Source organism: Diadema antillarum, unplaced genomic scaffold (assembly GCF_040938485.1).
Source record: "Diadema antillarum isolate AM-2024a unplaced genomic scaffold, OU_Dant_1.0 seq00000454_RagTag, whole genome shotgun sequence".
In the NCBI taxonomy this organism is placed as follows: Eukaryota; Metazoa; Echinodermata; class Echinoidea; order Diadematoida; family Diadematidae; genus Diadema; species Diadema antillarum.
In genome coordinates, this window is record NW_027271426.1 from 910806 (window position 1) to 931535 (window position 20730).

Here is a 20730-nt window from a genome sequence, read left to right on the forward strand (position 1 = left end):
GCACTTGCCAAAAATTAAGATTTAACGTAAATATATGAAATCAAACTCATTAGATTATCATCATTTATTTCTTCATTATGCGACAAACAATGTTTTCTAGTTTGTAAAGAAAAAGAGGTGTTGTTCTTTTTTATTTTGTCTGTTTCGTTTTTTCCTTCATCTTCCATGTTGTTCAAGCTTAGTCTCCTGAAATCATCATATGTCGAGTGCTCATTGATTATTTACACTGTCTTGTGCTACACACAATCTAAAAATCTGAAACTTAAATGACAGTGCAATCTACCATAAACCAGGCCATGGCACGAAAGAATTGAAGATAACAGCGGTATACAATGGAGCTCACCACTGGCCTTCCAAGCCCTCCCCCAGCCTTCATGCTGGCGATGAAACTGTTGAAGGCCGACTGGTCTGCCTTCTGTGGTGAGGTGGGTCTGCCCTGGCCAGAGGCATACATCATGAGCTGCTGGGGAAGGCCTCCCACACCACCACCACCACCACCGCCGCCAGCACCACCACCCCCAACTCCTCCTGCGGATGGGGCCAGTGGGTTGGATCCACTCCTGGAGTGGGCGGGGCTGCCGCCCGCCTTGCTGTTGTCGTTCAAGGTGGTGTTCTTGAGGTCGGCCTCAATCTCTGCTAAGCTCTTGGCTTGGCCTGCCATCACTGCAAAGATTTCAGAGCACACTCCATGAGATTTATTTAGGTCAAGTGATACTTGCATTGGAAATTTTAGTCAATCATTCGTTTACAAAATTGAAATCTACCCTACAAATATAATTGATAAATATGCTACATTTTAATTTGCTTGAAGGAAACAGAATCCATCAGGATTCCACATACACATAAATTTAAGTCCCCACGAGGCATTACAAGCATATTCAAGAATTTGCAAGTGTTGGACTTGGCTTTACATTGTTTATGAGTTATGTGATTGTAATCTAAACAGTCATATTCCAGAATTATCCTTTATCACATGCAAAACATAATCATTATTTTTATCACCATTGCAATGCAGTGTAATTATTTTTTGACATTTTTTTAGAAGTGCTAGGTTTTCCTTGTTTTTTTTTTTCTCTTGAAGGAATTCATGCTGAGAATTCTGTAGTGGCTTTCAGTCTTCTACCACACTCACATTTTTGTCTGACCACTGTCTTGCGGTAGTCCTCATCGCCATTTTCTTGGGCCCGGGGCTGGGGGAGGAGGCCGGGGGGGATTGGTAGGCCCCATGGGGGACTGCTGCTGCTGCTGCTCCTTGTTCTTCTTGATCATGCCCAGGATGGCAAGTTCTGCAGGGTTTGTCATGGGCGCCCCCTCGGCCGGCTTGATGGGGGTAAAGACGCGGTCACCCATGGTCACCGTTGGGCTCGGTCTATTCATCAGCTCTACAGATGACAGAAAGGAATACTGTTAGGAATCTCCGGGCTACAACTTTGCATCAATACTCCAGGCACAAAAGAAAACTAGATGCTTTCAAAATCCTGAACTAGTCAATCAGAAAGACAGAGAGATGCTCAGGCAGGGCTCTATATAAGTGGTGGCCAAGTGGCCAAGAGCCACTAAAATTTCATGTTGGGCCACCAAATAACCATGAAGGTTAACTTTTCGTGACTCAATCAGGCAATTAAAGGTATAATTTACCATTTGCAGATGAAGCAAAAACCCAGAATTAGTGCTTCAAAATAGTTCTAAAATGTAAGTTATAGAAACAACCAATGTAAAAATTTGAATCCGTATAATCGATGTTAAGTATTGTTAAATATACAAAACGTGAACAATAGTTATAATAAAAATGCTTCCAGACTAAACCGTCTACAGTTATGGTTTAATGAGAAAAATAGTGATATCTACTTACATTTTAGGCTTTATTGCAAAAATTTTATGCGGTAGGATGTTCTGTGATACAACTGACCTACACATATATATCATAAGTGATATCTTGAACATTTTTTAAATCACTGCTCCCAAAGGTAAACAGTACCTGATTCAAAATGGATTGTTACATTTGCTTTTGTTTCAGACCCATCATATATCTTTTTCCGGCCACAAAAATTTCATATTAGCTCTTAGTAGCCCAGAGAAAAAAGTTAGTGTCAAGCCCTGGCTTAGGCTTGATTTTCAAAGCACACATCCAACTTTTCAAAGCTACAGAAATCTGTTACTGCAACTGCAAAGGCTAGCTGAAGTTTCATCCACTTGTTGTATTCTCACAACTGTGCTTGTGAATCAGGGGCGTCACCAGCTTTTTTTTCAAGGGGGTGCGTTTTGACAGTAAATGTAAACTGTGAGATTTTTTTATTTGATTTATTGGCTCCTGTGTCATCATGTACATTTACACATACTCTATATATTGTACATAATACATGTGACTGTATACATACACGAATCTTTCGCTATACGTTTATGAAGGACTATTAATACGGGGGTACATTATGTGACGGTGTGAGATCCTCGGCGATGATCTATTCCGCTTCTTGTTGCGGAGGGTGTGGGAGGGGGATACCCCCTCCCACGGTAGGAACTTTTTGTAAAAACAAGAGTGTAAAAGTCGCGCTTATAGAGCATAGTAAAAATAAATATATACATGTACTATTATATGAAGGACTATTACGGGGGTACATATTATGTGACGGTGTGGGGTGAGAAGCAACCGAGCGGGAGAGGGTGTAGGAGGGGGATACCCCTCCCACGGAGGGACTTTGTGAAAAGAAAAAAAAAAGAGAATTGCACAACAATTAAATGGGAGCGAGCGGAGCGAGCGAGCTTGAACATTTTGATATTTTACAATCCCAAACTGCGGTTTGTAGCTATATTTTTTCGCTTTGGAAATGAAGGGGGCGCACCGGGCGCAACTGCTGGCAATTGCTGGCAGCAACATGAGGATAATGGCATAACGATTAAATGCGAGTGAGCGTAGCGAGCGAGCTTGAAAATTTTGACATTTTATTTTTACACTCCAAAAACTGCCGTTTTTAGCGCTGTCTTTTAGCTTTGGAGATTAAAGGGGGGAATGGCGCACCAGGCGCAACTGCTGGCAATTACTGGCAGCAACGTCAGGAAAATGGCACAACGATAAAATGCGAGCGAGCGAAGCGAGCGAGCTCGAAAATTTTGGCATTTTACAGTAAACTAAAAATGTCGTTTTTAGCTACATCTTTTCGCTTTGAAAAATTAAGGGGGGGGGGCGCACCGGGCGCAACTGCTGGCAATTACTGGCAGTATATGATAATAATAATAATAATAATAATAATAATAATAATAATAATAATAATAATGATAATAATAAACCATTTTTATAGAGCGGAAATTACATTCAAGTCTCTAAGCGCTTTTAGAAATGAGAAAAGACAGATTATACATGTGTAAGAACTCAAAATACAAAGTAGAAAATTACATATATATCAACTTAAAACACATCATTAAACAATTTACAGAACAATGGTTACTTTACAAACAAATGAGACTTCAATAAAGACTTGAACTGATCTAATGATGAACTTTCTCTGATATCATTGGGGAGCTGATTCCAAAGTTGAGGTACTAGTATTGAATATTGAAATGATCGTTGACCATAATGACTTAGTCATCAGGAGAATGGCAAAGCGATTAAATGCGAGCGAGCTTGAAAATTTTGACATTTTACAGGCAAAAAAAAATACCGTTTGTAGCTATATTTTTTCGCTTTGGAAATTAGGCCGGGCGCACCGGGAGCAACTGCTGGCAATTACTGGCAACAACATCAGGAGAATGGGATAACGATTAAATGCGAGCGAGCGGAGCGAGCGACCTTGAAAATTTTGATATTTTACTGTCAAAAAAAAACTTACGTTTGTAGCTATATTTCTTCGCTTTGGAAATTAAGGGAGGCGCGCAGGGCGCAACTGCTGGCAATTATACTGTCAGTAACATCAGGAGAATGGCATAACAATTATAGCTTGAAAATTTTGACACAGTCAAAAAACTGCCGTTTGTAGCTATATTTTTTTCGTTTTCGAAATTAATGGGGGGCACCGGACGCGACTGCTGGCAATTACTGGCAGGAACATCAGGAGAATGGCATAACTATCATATCGTCTGTATCACTTCAGTCTATTAATTTTCCTTACAACGTTTTTGTTACCCCAAGGTTCCACAATATATGTTTTCTCAGTTTACTTTGTTTTGATTATGCAACCTTATTCTATGTTACCAAAGAAAGTGAAATGTTTATGTTCTTTTCGAAAAATGATATAAAATTTGAATTGGATTGAATTGAATTGATTAAAATGCGAGCGAGCGGAGCGAGCGAGCTTGAAAATTTTGACATTTTATTTTTACACTCCAAAAACTGCCGTTTTTAGCGCTGTCTTTTAGCTTTGGAGATTAAAGGGGGGGGGGAATGGCGCACCGGGCGCAACTGCTGGCAATTACTGGCAGCAACGTCAGGAAAATGGCACAACGATAAAATGCGAGCGAGCGAAGCGAGCGAGCTCGAAAATTTTGGCATTTTACAGTAAACTAAAAATGTCGTTTTTAGCTACATCTTTTCGCTTTGAAAATTAAGGGGGGGGGGGCGCACCGGGCGCAACTGCTGGCAATTACTGGCAGTATATGATAATAATAATAATAATAATAATAATAATAATAACAATAATGATAATAATAAACCATTTTTATAGAGCGGAAATTACATTCAAGTCTCTAAGCGCTTTTAGAAATGAGAAAAGACAGATTATACATGTGTAAGAACTCAAAATACAAAGTAGAAAATTACATATATATCAACTTAAAACACATCATTAAACAATTTACAGAACAATGGTTACTTTACAAACAAATGAGACTTCAATAAAGACTTGAACTGATCTAATGATGAACTTTCTCTGATATCATTGGGGAGCTGATTCCAAAGTTGAGGTACTAGTATTGAATATTGAAATGATCGTTGACCATAATGACTTAGTCATCAGGAGAATGGCAAAGCGATTAAATGCGAGCGAGCTTGAAAATTTTGACATTTTACAGGCAAAAAAAAATACCGTTTGTAGCTATATTTTTTCGCTTTGGAAATTAGGCCGGGCGCACCGGGAGCAACTGCTGGCAATTACTGGCAACAACATCAGGAGAATGGGATAACGATTAAATGCGAGCGAGCGGAGCGAGCGACCTTGAAAATTTTGATATTTTACTGTCAAAAAAAAACTTACGTTTGTAGCTATATTTCTTCGCTTTGGAAATTAAGGGAGGCGCGCAGGGCGCAACTGCTGGCAATTATACTGTCAGTAACATCAGGAGAATGGCATAACAATTATAGCTTGAAAATTTTGACACAGTCAAAAAACTGCCGTTTGTAGCTATATTTTTTTCGTTTTCGAAATTAATGGGGGGCACCGGACGCGACTGCTGGCAATTACTGGCAGGAACATCAGGAGAATGGCATAACTATCATATCGTCTGTATCACTTCAGTCAATTAATTTTCCTTACAACGTTTTTGTTACCCCAAGGTTCCACAATATATGTTTTCTCAGTTTACTTTGTTTTGATTATGCAACCTTATTCTATGTTACCAAAGAAAGTGAAATGTTTATGTTCTTTTCGAAAAATAATATAAAGTTTGAACTGGATTGAATTGAATTGATTAAAATGCGAGCGAGCGGAGCGAGCGAGCTTGAAAATTTTGACATTTTACAGTCTAAAAACAGCCGTTTGTAGCTATTCCATTTCGCTTTGGAAATTAAGGGGGGGGGGGGGTGCGCACCGGGTGCAACTGCTGGCAATTTAATACTGGCAGCAAAATCAGGAGAATGACATAGCGATTAAATACGAGTGAGCGGAGCGAGCGAGCGTGAAAATTTTGACATTTTACAGTCCAAAAACTGCCGTTTGTAGCTTTGTTTTTGTTTTTTTTCGTTTTGGAAATTAAGGCGGGCGGTGCGCCAATGGTAGTCAAGGATGTTGGTTTATGTTCATGATTGGGGGAGGTATGACCAGCGAGGAGGCATCGAAGTGACCAAGCGGGGGAAGGATGTCCAAAATCTGCACTTTAGAGCATCCCCTAATTGTTTGTGTTTGTGTGTGTGCGTTTCATACATGGAAAAGTTGGGAAATAGCCCAGATCAAGTCTTATTATTGGCAATGCAAGGCATTTTAATGTTTTATAGACTATAGTATGTAAAGCAACACTCAATGATCTAGCTTTGATATAACGAAGTGTAAGGTACAGAGGTGTACATTCTCATCACATTGCGCAACATTGCAGCGACTCTTTGCCGTTCGGATGTTCTGAGTACACTGCTCCATCCTCTTTATCATTCAGAATGCCAAACAGGAATCAGACGCTGAATCACAATCTTTTGTCGGCTCCGGGCTTTTTGAACAATGTTTCACACTATTGATGCCTCTTTAATTATGGTTAAAAGAAATCTTAGAGAAAAAAAATAATTTCTTGCTCACCCTTTCATGTCAATTTCAAAAGCAGTTTACTAATCCTTGAATTACCATTTTCATATTTTTTTTGCTACCAGCGGATTGCCCCCCCCCCCCCCAGTTACGCCATTGATTGGAGACCTATAAGGGGGGAGGAGGGTGTGGGCGGGGTATCTACGTCCCATGCGACGGAGCTTTTGCATTTTCTGAATTGATAATCCGTTGTACAATGAATGAAATATACCTTACGTATACAGTACGGTCGATAGATATATAGTAAACACTGTATGTATAGCATCAGTGCTGCCAGGGCCGGGGTGCGATTGTTGTTGTTTTGTTTTGTTTTGTTTTTTCTCCTGGTGCAAAAAAAAAAAAAAAAAGAACAATTACTATTTAGCGTCCGGCGTTAAGTTTTTTTTTTTTTTTTTTTTTTTTTTTTTTTTAGGTTCTGAAGGGGGGTGCGTTCGCACCCAGCGCACCCCCCCTGGTGACGCCCATGGTGAATGCATGCATTTACACATCTGGGCATTTTCGAGAAGATACATTTCAAAAAGCTTAATATAGGCACACATTACACTCGACCCAACATCTACCGAATCTTTCTCTCACCTTCCAGGCCCGCCGCGTAGTACTCCAGTTCCGGGTCGTGGGGCGAGGAGCGGTGGCTGTTGCTGTGACTGGTGCCTCCGCTGTCCGTGCGGTTACGGGGCGCGCTGGAGAAGAGGTGACTGAATCGACTCTTCCCTGTCACTGTGTCTCCCTCATCAGGATTGGTTATCTGGGGCTGGTAACAGGGAATAGGAATACGGTCGTTAAAGGTCCGGTTTACCTTTGGGAGCAGTGATTTAAAAAACATGTTCAAGATATCACATTTCATGCACATGTGTAGGTCACTTGTATCACAAAACATCCTACACTATAAAATTTTTGCAATAAAGCCTAAAATTTAAGGAGATATCACTATTTTTCTTAATAAACCATAACTGTGGACGATTTAGTCCGGAAACATTTTTATTATAACTATTGTTCACATTTTGTATATTTAACAATACTTAGCATCGATTTCACTGATTCAAATTTTCACAGTGGTTGTTTCTATCCCTAACTCACATTTTAGAACTATTTTAAAGCACTAATGCTGGGTTTTTGTTTCATCTGCAAATGGTAAATTACGCCTTTAAGTTTTGTTACGTTGGCACTTACAGCCCTCCCCTCCCTCCTTCCCCTACCCCCACATTGGTGTTGTAATCACTCTAAAGGGGCAAACCCGAAAAATTAGACTTCCAAATATATATGAACAAAGTTGGGTCAAAGGTAAGGCAAATTGGTAGCATCTTCACAATGGCTCCCTATACTGTACAAGTGGAAATTTTCGCAGTGTTGAAGTTTTTGCACATTTCGCGCAACCAGAAACTAGCACGAAAATAAAAGCACACGAATATTTTTGCTTGCCATATGTTCCAATAGTTGATGTCTTGATTCACGGAATTAAAAACACGCGAAATTCTTCTTACCTGGCCAAGCGCGAAAAATTAGCGGCGCGAAAATATCCTTTTACAGTTATCCTCCATGCATCATCACGTTACCTGTGTACGCTTTGTATTTTGTGAAGTTTTTATTTTTGCAAATTTTGCAAGTCGGGTGCTATTCTCAAATTTTACAACATGCAGAAGTATCAACTCTGAACCCGACATAAATGCAACATGCATATGTACATTTCTCTGTCCATTACTGTACTAAATGATCACGAATTCACCACTCGCAAAATTGTCGGGGAAGTCCTGAATCACAAAAAAATTACTCACACTAAATAGTAGTATACAGTATGATAGCAAGAAAAACAAAATGTTAGAGATGTCAATTCAACAAGTACTTTCTCTGTCGCGGGGACACTGTGTCTTAGTACAAGCTGCTCTCATCTCCTTTCCCAGTAAAGGCATCCTAAATTTGATCCCACCTAGTGTGTTCTTACCTGGACAAAGTGTTTTACCCATTATGTCTTTTTTGGGAAATGAAATGGCAGGACCTTACGCGGAATAGTGATAACACACAGATGAGGCTATCCTCCATAAATACGACCATATTAATCTAGACAATGCATTGTCGGAAACATTTATGCGACACGAGTATATCCACTTCAAAAATGTTATTCCATCCACAGACATGCCATGTTAAAGGGACTGTACAGTACTGGTTGAGGACAGGATTCAGGTTTACAGCATTCCTAAGCGAGATAATGAGAAACCTTTATGAAAGAGCACATAATTTTAAGAAGGATTCAACGTTAATTTCATGAAAATTGGTTTTCAAATGGCCGAGATATCCAAAAAAGAGATAGTAATAAAAGGTGAAAGGCCACATCTTTTATTAGGATCTCTTTCTTTCACCTCGTTTTTGGATATCTCAGCCATTTCAAAACCGAATTTCATCAAATAAACTTTTGATTCCCCTTAGAATTGCATGCTCTTTGACATCTAATAGAGTGATTTCTGAATATCTCGCAAAATGTTAAAAGCTAAATCCTCACCTCGACCAGAACTGTATAGTGAACAGCAAAGCGTGTTCCTAAACCTGTATCTATCGACAGTACTTTTTACTTATACTCTTTGTGCTGTCTTCTGAAACTTCTGATATGACGCTTGTCATGGAGACTGGACGTTCACTCACCAGCATGTTGTCCATCTTGAAGAACTCGTTGAAGTCAAAGTCCTTGCCTGACGTAGCACCGCTGGTGTTATTACCACTCTCCTGAGAGACTTCCGGCGAGCTGGAGCTGGCAGTTTCCATGCTGCCGTTCCGGTCAGCTACAGATGGGCCTGTCACATGAACGCAATCAAAACCAGTTTCTCAAATCATCTATTAACTTACATCCTCATCAATCTTTTCTTTTTTCTCTAGTTTTGTTTACAACCATTACACTAGGCAAGACAATAAAACTAACCTTCACTGCATCAAAACATGTGCTCACAACTTCCACACCACAGACCAAAACTTCTCTTCCCTTTAATGGATGCTTCTAAAACAGCTTTTGATAAGAACAGATACAGCACAGAATGATGTTATCAATGATAGATGCTAAAAAAATTAAACAAACTAATATGACTGACAGAGATACGACATGATCCTTTGAAAAATAAGACAGTATCATAAAGAATTCCTTCATTAAAGTGAGTCACAAATGAGAGTTAATGGCAAACTCTTGCCTGCATGACCTTTAATTACTCCTGCACACACATAAGTTTGCTGAAACATTCCCTGTCACACAACTGCATCTTTTTCACAAAGTTCTGGGAACTAGCTGTCAAAGGCATTGCGCAGGCCACACTGACAATCGGCAATCAACTTACGCCTGGCCTTGACCTCTGGCTCACTCCCGCTGTCTTCCTCGTGGTCGTTGAAGCCGTGGAGGATGATGGTATCGCTCTGGCTAGTGGGACCACCAGTGAACCACTCCGGGGGATCCTCATGGCGCCGCTGGTACCCTGGTAATGGAATACACGGGTGAAAGGAAGCCAATGTTATGTAATATTCACCTCTTACAACCAGATTATGCATTAGACAGATTATACATACAGTACATTACAAGAGACAACTGAGCACGTTTTGTGCTGAAATCAGATAGGCCTACTTTTCTGTTTATACACTTGATTGAGATAGCTATGACAAAATTGTCTGCATAAAACGTCTTCTATTAACTATCACAAACTAAAAGAAATGTATTTCAAACTGTTTGCAGACTCCAATGGAATGACTGTGCGATTGAATTACTACAATATCAGTACTGGTACAATGTATATTCAAGTTCTCAACCCAACTGCCCATTCAAAAGTGGCACACAAAAGCCTCCACTGATATTGAGACAAGTTAATGCTCGATTATCATGCTAAACTTTGCAACATCAGAATTATACACTTCTGCTCTCTGCAATGCTGCACTAGATTACAGAGAGAGAAAAAAGGTGTTTAAAAAAGTCAAGAAAAAGCTTACCACTGTCTCTGTTGTAACCACTACGCTTGTAGTAGCGGTCATTCCGGTTATATCCCTGGCGACCACCACCTCGATCCCCGTCCCTGAAATCTCTATCCCGGTCCCGATCTCTGTCAAAGTCGCGATCCCGGTTCCGGCTCCAATCTCTCTCGCCATCCCTATCTCTGTCACGGTCACGGTCGCGGTCTCGGTCCCGATCCCTGTCACGGAATATCTCCCGCTCGTTGTTGTCGGTCGCCAGGCGACTCCGCGAGATGATGCGGCCGCTCCCGACACGGCGCCCCGGAATGGTGCGCAGGGGGAGGTCATGGTCCTTGCCCTCCGTCGGGCTGTGGTTGTGATTTCGATCTGATCCTCCACCAGAGGACTGGAACGCCATCTGACAGCCGTGGCCAAAGCTGCGCCGCTGGGGACTGAGGACGATGCCATCTTTTTCCTCAAGGATTCTCTCTTTGGCATCTTTGGTGCACCAAAGAGAAAACAGACATTGACAAGTAGAAACAGAAAAAGAGGGAACAAGCAGAGTCACCTTATTATAATTCAATCATATACAGCTGTAGTTCCCCTAGTGTCTCTTAGAATATCACAGCATAACTAAGCAATATATAGAATATCATGCAGGGCATATAGATGCCAGATCAGGATTAATATTCATTCTTTCGCTTATCTACATAATTACACCACACTTACACTTACAATACACTAGGATTGCATCCAAATTATCTCGGAGGTACTCAGTTTCCTGGAACACTGCCCTTACTCTGCCATCAAATGTCCATTACGTGGTTCCAACAATGGACAGGAAAAATTCATCTTTTCCTGGCATCCTACATGAATTGCATAAATTGCAAATTCATGTTGGCAATTTGCCATGCCTGGATGGTCTATAAACATTGGTATACACCTTGCAGTCCATTTGGTGTGATTGTGCAATTAATTGTGATACAAAGGCCAGTCTAGCTTCTGAGGGGATACCCCAAGTAATGTGTAATAGGAAACATTCCTATGATCAATATTTGGTGTTGTGCTAAGGTCGGTGAACTTCACTCACTCACTTAAAACTTACAGTGGTTGTGAGTATTTCTACACATGAAATTTGTTTTTAAAAAAATAGTAAAATAATAAAAATCATTTTCAGTTATATTGTATTCATACCAGTTCAGTCAAGCAAAATTTTTACTAAAAATTTCCACATTGTCAAGAATTCCATGTTTACAGTACCAGCAAGCTTAATGAATCAGTTCCATCCTCAAAAAGCATTTTCCAGTCTTCCAGAGATGAGTGACAAAAAACTGCAAGATACATAAATTAACTACTCTATCAAATTTCCTGTGCTGGTACGATTGAGGAGAATACAGCTATATGAAATTTTAAAAAGTGAAACAAAAAATAAAGCTACAGTAACTCACCAGAATATTTCTTGCGTACGGGCTCCTTCCCTTCAAACAAGGTCAGGGGAGAAGGTCCCCTCGACTTCCTTCCTGAGAACGAGGCATGCCACAGCTCCGGCTCCCAAACGCCCCTTTCACTGAATGAGGAAGGGGGAGCAAAGTCCAAGCACCGAAAGTTGCCAGTATCAAGCATCTTGAAATAACTTAACAACGTCATCCACCGTAAAGGATGCACACAAATGAAGTTGCTTTCATTTGCAGCTTTCTCTACTATTTATACTTTGTATTAAAGGACAAGTTCACCTTCATAAACATAAGGATTGAGAGAATGTAGCAATATTAGTAGAACACATCATTGAAAGTTTGAGGAAAATCAGACAATCCGTTCAAAAGTTATGAATTTTTGAAGTTTTTGTGCAGTACCCGCTGGATGAGAAGACTACAACAGTGTATGAATAACTTAGATGTCACATGCGTACAACAATATAAGGAAAATATAAAGAGAATTTCACAAAATTCCATCTTTTGAAAAAAGTACACATTCCCCTGACTCGTTACCGACAAATGTTATGAGTAATATTATTCCCCCTGCCTTTAGAAAGAGGCAAGTCAAGTGCACTTTTATTATGCCAAAAAAGTGAAAATATGTTGAATTTTCTTTTACATTTTCTTTATACTGTTGTACGCATATGACTCACAAGCTGTAGTAGTCTCCTCATCCAGCGGTTCCAACACAAAAATTTTAAAAATTCATAACTTTTGCATCGATTGTGCAATTTTCCTCAAACTTTCACTGATGTGTTCTACTAATATTGTTGCATTTTCTCAATCCTTATGTTTATGAAGGTGAACTTGTCCTTTAATGTCCCATCATACTGATCAGTATCATTATAGTCCTTTATGCGGTTAAACAAAACTGTCATCCATGCTGAAGCAGACAAAAGAAGCTCACTTTCCTCATTCGTGTGTGCATGTTTTTTGTCTTTTCATCAAGTCTTTCTCTCAAGTTCTTCAGGCATAGTGTAGATTAGTTTACTACTATTGGACTCACTGTCTTCTCATTACACTAATGGAGTAGTTACACGTACATGCTACCCTACATTCTTGATGGGGGTAGGGTGGCTATAATACATTTCCATCAAAGTACCTCCTTTAAAAAAAAAAAAAGTTGTCCGATTTGTCACATTGACAAGCTAAGGGCTAATAACTTCTTTTAACATACAGAGAATGTTCAGTAGAATCATTTATAGATCATGCAACTTTATGCTAATCACATCTAAAGATCATTGCAAAGGTTTACACTGAAAGCATCTTCTTTATTTATTCTCAGAACAGTAACAGCACATTTGCACCACTTGCTTTCATCAGATATGAAATATCCATCTGCAATGCTTGACACTACATCACAATGTACAAAAGGCATGCTATTAACACTGTCACACCACCATGTAATAAGGGTGCAGGACGTGGCCTAAAACAACAATCTGAAAAAGCAACTTTGAAAGTTTGACATTAAGAAAAGTGACTTACTCGCAGAATTCATTCAGCAGACATTCTGGCTTCTTCTTTGACGCTGGGCTATTGCGCAAATCCCACAGTTCATCCTAATGAAGAGGTAAAGATATGGCAAATTGTATATTTTAATTTGTTGTACCACATGGAATTTGTATTCTTGACTACAGTGCACATTTGTATTCAATCTTCTCAGTCAGGTCAGGTACTTTATCTGGTAATTCAATGCAAACATGGCATCTGTTTGGCACCATCACGTCACGAGTTTAAAGTGAAAACATAGTTTTGGCAAGGGTTTGAAAACCCGTCTGGCACCATTTCATATTTGCTTGCAATATATCGCAAGAGTCTACAAAGAAACTTACCTGGCTGACGCGATTTGCCAGGATGATGAGTCGTTTTGGAGTATTTGGAGAAAAATAATAAAAGTCGGAAAACAGACTTTTATTCCAGAAGGATCCAGACTAACTCGGTCTCAGGGAAAACTTGACCCTATTTCAGACAATTTACACGCAGTGCGTGATTGCCATATTCTACTGTATAATACCAAACAAGGCCTAACTGAACAGACAGGAAAGTGCGTGCTGATCCTGTACAAAATAAATGGACAGCGCGCGGTCCTCAAGCCTATACACACATCATTGCAGTTGCTGAGACGCGCTGTCTTTGAAGTTGTTGTTGTTGTTTAAAGCGTCTTTGATTGTTTTTAGAGGTGCTTGATAGGCGCACACTAATTTTGCATGCGCGCCAAAGAGGTTTTTTGATGCACGCATTGTAACAACTTGGACCATTACTGCAAGTAGCCAGAACGCGAAGTGCTAGTTTATACAGGCCGCTCCCATAGTACAACACTGTACAGTTTAATCCAGGACGACCAATACAACTCAGCCCGCCGTCAAAGCGACGCAGAGTTATCCCCGAGTCCGAGTTTAGCCTGACCCCGTTCAGGTAAGTTCTGAGACTGAACCTTTTTGGGTAATATTTCGCATTTTCGTCGTTACCCATCGAATATCTTGTTATTACAGCGTTATTCCGCACATTTCCTTTGGCATACATTCACATTTGGGAGCGAAATTTGACAACTTTTGCAGGCGTACCAGAACTATGTTTTGGCTTTAAGATTCAATAATGCTGTATATTGCTCCTGGCGAAGAGCTCATCTACAAGTACAACATCATTTGGGTTTAATATTTTCAGCTTGCAGTATGAAACATCCAATCTACATCATTAACATTTCATTGAGAAGTACACGTACATGCACATGTAAATTTCAGTTGTATTTTTCCCTCAATTTTTGGATCGTCGCGAGATCTGGTGGTGTCACTTTGTAAAGTTCTACATTGCATTTCATTTATACATACAGCCTTAGAAAAAAACAAAAACAAAAAAACAGCACCATCCACTTCTTTAGTTACCGGTACCAAACATCAGTTTTTATCCATCTGTTCTTTATACAAATGTAAATACATCAAGTTCTATCTATTACAATCCCCTCCTGCATGCTCATTATTTTGATGCATTCAGAAACAAAAACAAACAAAATGCATACACCTGTCTTGTAAGCAACATTTACACATCCTCATAATTTGAATACCATTATCTGTTAGGCACACACAAAATTTTCATTTCTCGACTCATTGTTCCAAGAATCTCACCCCAGAGTAATGCCATTTGACCCTCTTGGTCACTTCTTGGGGTTTGGTGGTATCCTCCTTGGTGGTACCACCAGGCTCCTCCTCTTTCCCTCCTCCATCATCCTTCTCGCTCGTCATCTCTGCCTCCTGATATGTACAAATACATTGATATTACAACAGGGTTGCCATCCCTGATAGAAGAAAGTCGTTACAGGGCCCTGTGTCTTAAAGCTGTTCGTAAAGTTACGAATGACTTTACAATCAACTGGAATATAAAGTGCCAATATGGGTGCCCATTTTTTTCCCCTTCATTTTTAACTAAGTATGACTGTATGTCAATATTTCATAGATGTGGCAAAAACACACTTTTAACTAAAAAACATGTGTTTAAAGTGTAAGAATAATCATTCATTATTATCTGCAAATTTCAACCATAGCTATTAAAATTAACAATGATTAGGAAACCACTTGGCTTGTCATATTACAGTCGTTCGTAAAGTCGTGCGTAACTTAACGAACAGCTTTATGAAACAGGGCCCAGGCAACAATATTGAGGAAAAGACTTCCTTACTGAATACGCCAAATATTTTGTGAGGCTTTAATTTTTGCAAATTTCGCAAGTCGGTTGCTATTCACGACTTTAAAAGCACACAAAAATATTAATTCTGATCTAAACATGAATGTGACATGCACTCATACCAGTACATTTATAAGGAAGTCTCCAATTTTGGGGATAAAATGCCAGTTTTCAAAAATCATCAGGGGGAAAACACACACATTTTATGCAAATCCATTGGTGGATTTCATGTCATGCCTGTACGTACTTGCATATGAAGGCATGGCAGACGTGTCCCTGCAGAGATTTTTAAAAAAAATCACTTTTGACCATATGAAGATCAAATTTTAATGGTATGACAAATTAATATCTGTATCTATACTTCACTACAAACACTATCCTAGATCGTGGAGAATGACTTTCTAGTCCTATCTTGGAAAGAATAATACAATCTTCAATTAAAATAATCACTTAGGCTACTCAGCCAGTTCCCTCAAAACTTCATCACCTTCATTAAACTGTGGTTTTAAAGGGGATGGCTAGTAACTGATCAGTGGGAATCAGTGGGAATGCTGAGGGATGATTGTTCCAATCCTTGTGGGATTCATTTAAGAGTACAATCTACTGTTGTGTGAAAATTATTTGCTTCAGAACGGTCTCATATTCAAGTAATGTGCAGATTAATGCCCCGTCACTGTCCAGGCACACTAACTTGGAAACATTAAACTGCACATTACTTGAATATGAGACCATTCTGAAGCAAATAATTTTCTCACAATAATGTACTCTTAAATGAATCCCACAAGGATTGGAACAATCATCCTCCAGCATTCCCACTGATCAATTACTAGCCATCCCCTTTAAAGACTTCAGGGAGCTGAAAAGAAAGTGAAAATCAGAGATATAGGGACCTCAAGTACAAAAAGAAAAAAAAAAAACCCGTCTGTCCGGAGGAGTTTTTTATCATTTTTTGACTCTCATACGGTCCTCCCCCGTGGAGAGGATTCCGTGAAGCCAGACATAGTCTCCGCAGAACATACCGTACTGTATCCCCAACGACCAGATAAAGAGCAATCTTTCGGTCAACTGTGAGGACTACATTGTACACTGTCAAAAAGTTACCATCTGGTTTTATTATGAAAAATTACATGAAGTCACAACAAATAACATATTTACTGTAAAACAAGGAATGTTCGCGTGCATAAATGTCGCGAATTTCGCGAGCGCCAAGATTCACGAAATTAAAATGCACGCAAAATTTCTTGTCTACACTATATGCATTGAACGCCAATGGCAATTCGTGAAAATTTCATGCCACAAAAAAGGCCGTCGGCTCCAATTCGCGAAAATTTCATGCCGCGAATATATCATGTTTTACAGTAATTAATAATGTCATCAGGTACTTCGCATGTTAAAACATTGATGAATGTGACAGCGCTTACAAATGATGGAGCGCTGCAATGTTACCGGCATGCATCAACTTGGGCCTCCACATTTTCAATTTATGCACAATGTACCCGGTATGCAAATTTGGTGATCCAGTACCTGTACTCACATACTTGAGCGAGGCATTTTATCTGTTATTAAATAGAACTTGTTTAATGCCATGGCCATGCAACTATTGGTATTGCAGGCCTGTAATGACAAATAAATGAAATCCCTTGGATTTTCCGAAAATTGTTTAAACTCTTGTCATTTTAGGCATTCACTCGATCACTCGATTCACCAATTTAATTAACGCCGAACGCGGGCATCACACTGGCAAATATTTAAGCAATTATCCAGCTGTTTTGCAAACATACTGAACTACATCAAATGCCTAACAATGTTAGAAGACATCTGTCATTTACCCTTGGCAAAGAAAAAACAGGAAAGGTTCAATTAAGATCCATGAAATATCCTACCATAAATCCTATTCATTGTGATAATTTTGGACTGTTAAAATCCCATGTTATATTTGAGTTTCAGATACTCTACATTTTTATTCTTGACGAGCAAAGTCTACTGAGCGTACAGTAAAACAATTCCGAATTACTCATGAAACCCTCGTAATCTGCCACATTTTCAAAATCCGACAAGAACATGTGGAACATTATCTTCTCAGACACGTTGTAACACGCATGAAATGCACCGTCGTCTCCCGTATGCAAAGCGCATGAGTTATGCATGACAATGCATTCACACTGCAGCTTGCTTGTGCAGGCTTCCTTCCTCACTCCGTTTGCATGCACGTACACTGTACTTCTACTACATGATTGTATACAAAGCTGGCGACACGTCTTACCTTCACTCACTACAGGCGCAGCGCTATCTGCGCTACGGCAGACCTGCGCGGCTGCCTACTTTGAAACCTCAGGCAGCTTTCCACACAGCACAACCACCAAAAACTCGGAAGAAGTTGAAGAAATGCTTTTCAAGTTGTTACTTTCTTAAATGGGTTGCTACATGCACTGTAAGACGAAACAAAGGGGCATATTCAAAAGGTCAACTATGAAAATCTAACAGAAAGACTTCGTCCACACAAACAATCCGCGACAACGGGTCGGATACATTTAAAAAAGAGCCCGGATGTAAACAACTGTCGCTGGAAAACCATTTGACAGCAGTGTAGTGTATGTATGCATGTTTCTGCATTGCGAGTCAGCCAGCGCACACATCACAATCAAGTTCGGAGGGGAGGGGGGGGGGTGGGGTGCGGTACAACCTATTTTAATTTCCACAACTTATAGAAAAATGCCATACGTCTACCTGAATATATAGAAACAATAGTAATAGAAATTCCATGTATACTGAATGAACTTACATTAGCAGGGCCAGAGGAACGGGGGGGGGGGGGGGGGGGGGCTCGGCCCACCCCCACCTTTTTTTTTTTTTGCACCCTTACCCTAATAGGAATACGAGTACATAGGGTGTCACCACTTTGCCCCCCCCCCCCCCACTTTTTTTTTAACACCGAAGTGGCAGTACAAAAGAATAGGATGAAACCTTTGAGGGCGGTAAGGCCGTTGTTTTTGCGCTGAGGACCTGTTTGGGGGGGTTTTCTTTTTTGCTTTTTAGCTCATGAAACCCGGAAGTGCCCCCCCCCCCCCCCCCCCCACACACACACACTTTTGAAAACGTGGCGCAGGCCATGATATCAATTACAGTTAGCACGTCATGTTCCCCCGGGAAGAATCTCCCTCTTGCTGCTGATGACCATTAATGTTTGCTTGTTTGTTTGCTTGCTTGCTTGCTTGATTGTCCTTGGTGTGTGTGTGTGTGCGTACGTGCGCGCTTTGTTTTGCTGTGCTTTGTTTTTGGTTTTTGTTTTTGGTTTTGGGGGGGTTTTTTTGTGTGTGCTTTTTTTTTTTGGGGGGGGGGGGAGGTTCTAAGCGGAGGACTGGATGAGAAGGGAATATCATATCAGAGAGGGAGAAATATCGCCCTCTCACTACCGTTACCACCCTTTCTGAATCACGCTTCTCACTGAGTTGTTGTTTTTTATGTGTGCGATGTGTTCTTTTTAGGTTCATGTGTCACGATGGAGAACCATGCGATTTTCAATTGTTCATTGCAGTTATTTGTTGTGTCTGACCTAAATGTCAGGGAGGTCTCACCAGAGACTCACCCCTGGTTTACAAAGGAGGTCAAACTTAATTTGTTTGTTATTCAGATAATGTTGAAGTATTTATTTGTTATTTATTCATTTGTTTATTCATTCCGTATTACTTTCACAAGCCTGTAGCCCTTTCAGTTAAAAAACAAAACAAAATAAAAACTGATTTACAAAGGGGCCCTGTTGCTTCGAGCCCTTCTGGAATCCATCTTAGTGATTTGATCATAAAAATCCAGCTTGGATATCTCCGACCGATGCAATCCTCGAGTGTGGAAATTAGACGAGTATGTCAAGTTCGTTGTTGCTGCTGTTTTTATTTGGAGGGGGCAATGGGGATAAGGGCCAAACAGACATAAACGTGTGTATGTGTGGGGATGGGTTTTTCGGGTCAATGGTCCCTCTCCTCCCCCCCCCCCCCCCTTGCTTAGATGGGAAGAATATAGGAATCCTTCGGAAAATATGCGTGTCGTGATTTTAGTTTTATTTTTTTTCCTACAGACAGAAAGCAACTTGAAGGGTGCAGCCCGGGTTGCAGTCCCCTCCCCCGGCTACGCGGCCGGCAAATAACAGCGGACAATCAATCTACAATACATCATACATGTGATATCCTATATCATTATTTTATAGCCCAAGGGATCACATTCTGGATACCCCCCCCCCCCCACACACACACACGCACACTAGGTCTATACAAGTATTCATTGTAAGCGGTCAACCATTACGCTTCTTCCAGATTCTTAGAGAAATCCCCTAATAAGGATGGAAATGGGTTAGGATTTTGACCTCCTGGCTTTTGAAAGGGACGACAGCAAAATTCCCCCCTTCAGCAGTTTCTTTTTTTGTTTGTTTTTTATTTGTTTCTTTGTTTTCTTGCTGGTCAGAAGTGTCGTTGTTGGTTTTGTTTTGTTTTTTAAGGGAAGCTACACAGCAGCGTGACGTTCGCGCAGGGCATGTGGCAAAAATTAATGTCTGGCACAAGGAGGCTAGCCCGGCATTTTTGCAGCAAAACATAACTGCACAATAGCGAGTAAGCACATTTTGGGAGAATATTATCGGGCGCGCAAATTGGGCAAATACCAATTAAGCCGCACTATAGGCCTACCCCTATACTTTCCTAATTTTTCGGGGGGGGGGGGGTTAAAGCTAGTAAACCTATACGATTCGGGATCCGAATTCGGGATTTAAAACTACCTTTCATCAAAACTATTTTAGGAAAACACTAAAAGACCCCCTATTTCAACGATTTTCAGGGTTTACCCCCTATTGATCGAGCCCCTAAAATATAGCTACCCCTTTTTCCCGATAAGTCGGGAACGCGCATGCGGTACAGAATTTGATGACACTTGATGATAGCGGGGGTTAATTGGGTCTGGATATATGGCCATCCATGGCAGTTGCGTGGGTGATGGCGTGTATCATACATAAATAAGGATAACTCGGTAAACGTCGCGAGTCGCTGCAAATAGTCGACTACATCTTTCGATTCATAAGTAAAGTGCAATCGTATTATTCTTCTGTCAAATTTTAGAATATTTATAGGCGTTCATAAAAATGGGAACTTTCGTGCTCTTCCCGCGACATGAAACTATATTGATACAGCGGGAAAATAAAAACATCAATATTTTTTTCTTTTGCTCTTTATAAGTGAAGT

The 20730-nt window shown here is 40.3% G+C and overlaps 1 pseudogene; it reads right to left on the reverse strand.

Moving 5' to 3' along the window:
- Positions 1-18012, reverse strand: part of LOC139732868 (uncharacterized) — a 33382-nt pseudogene extending 15370 nt beyond the window's left edge.
- Positions 18013-20730: the final 2718 nt, after the last annotated feature.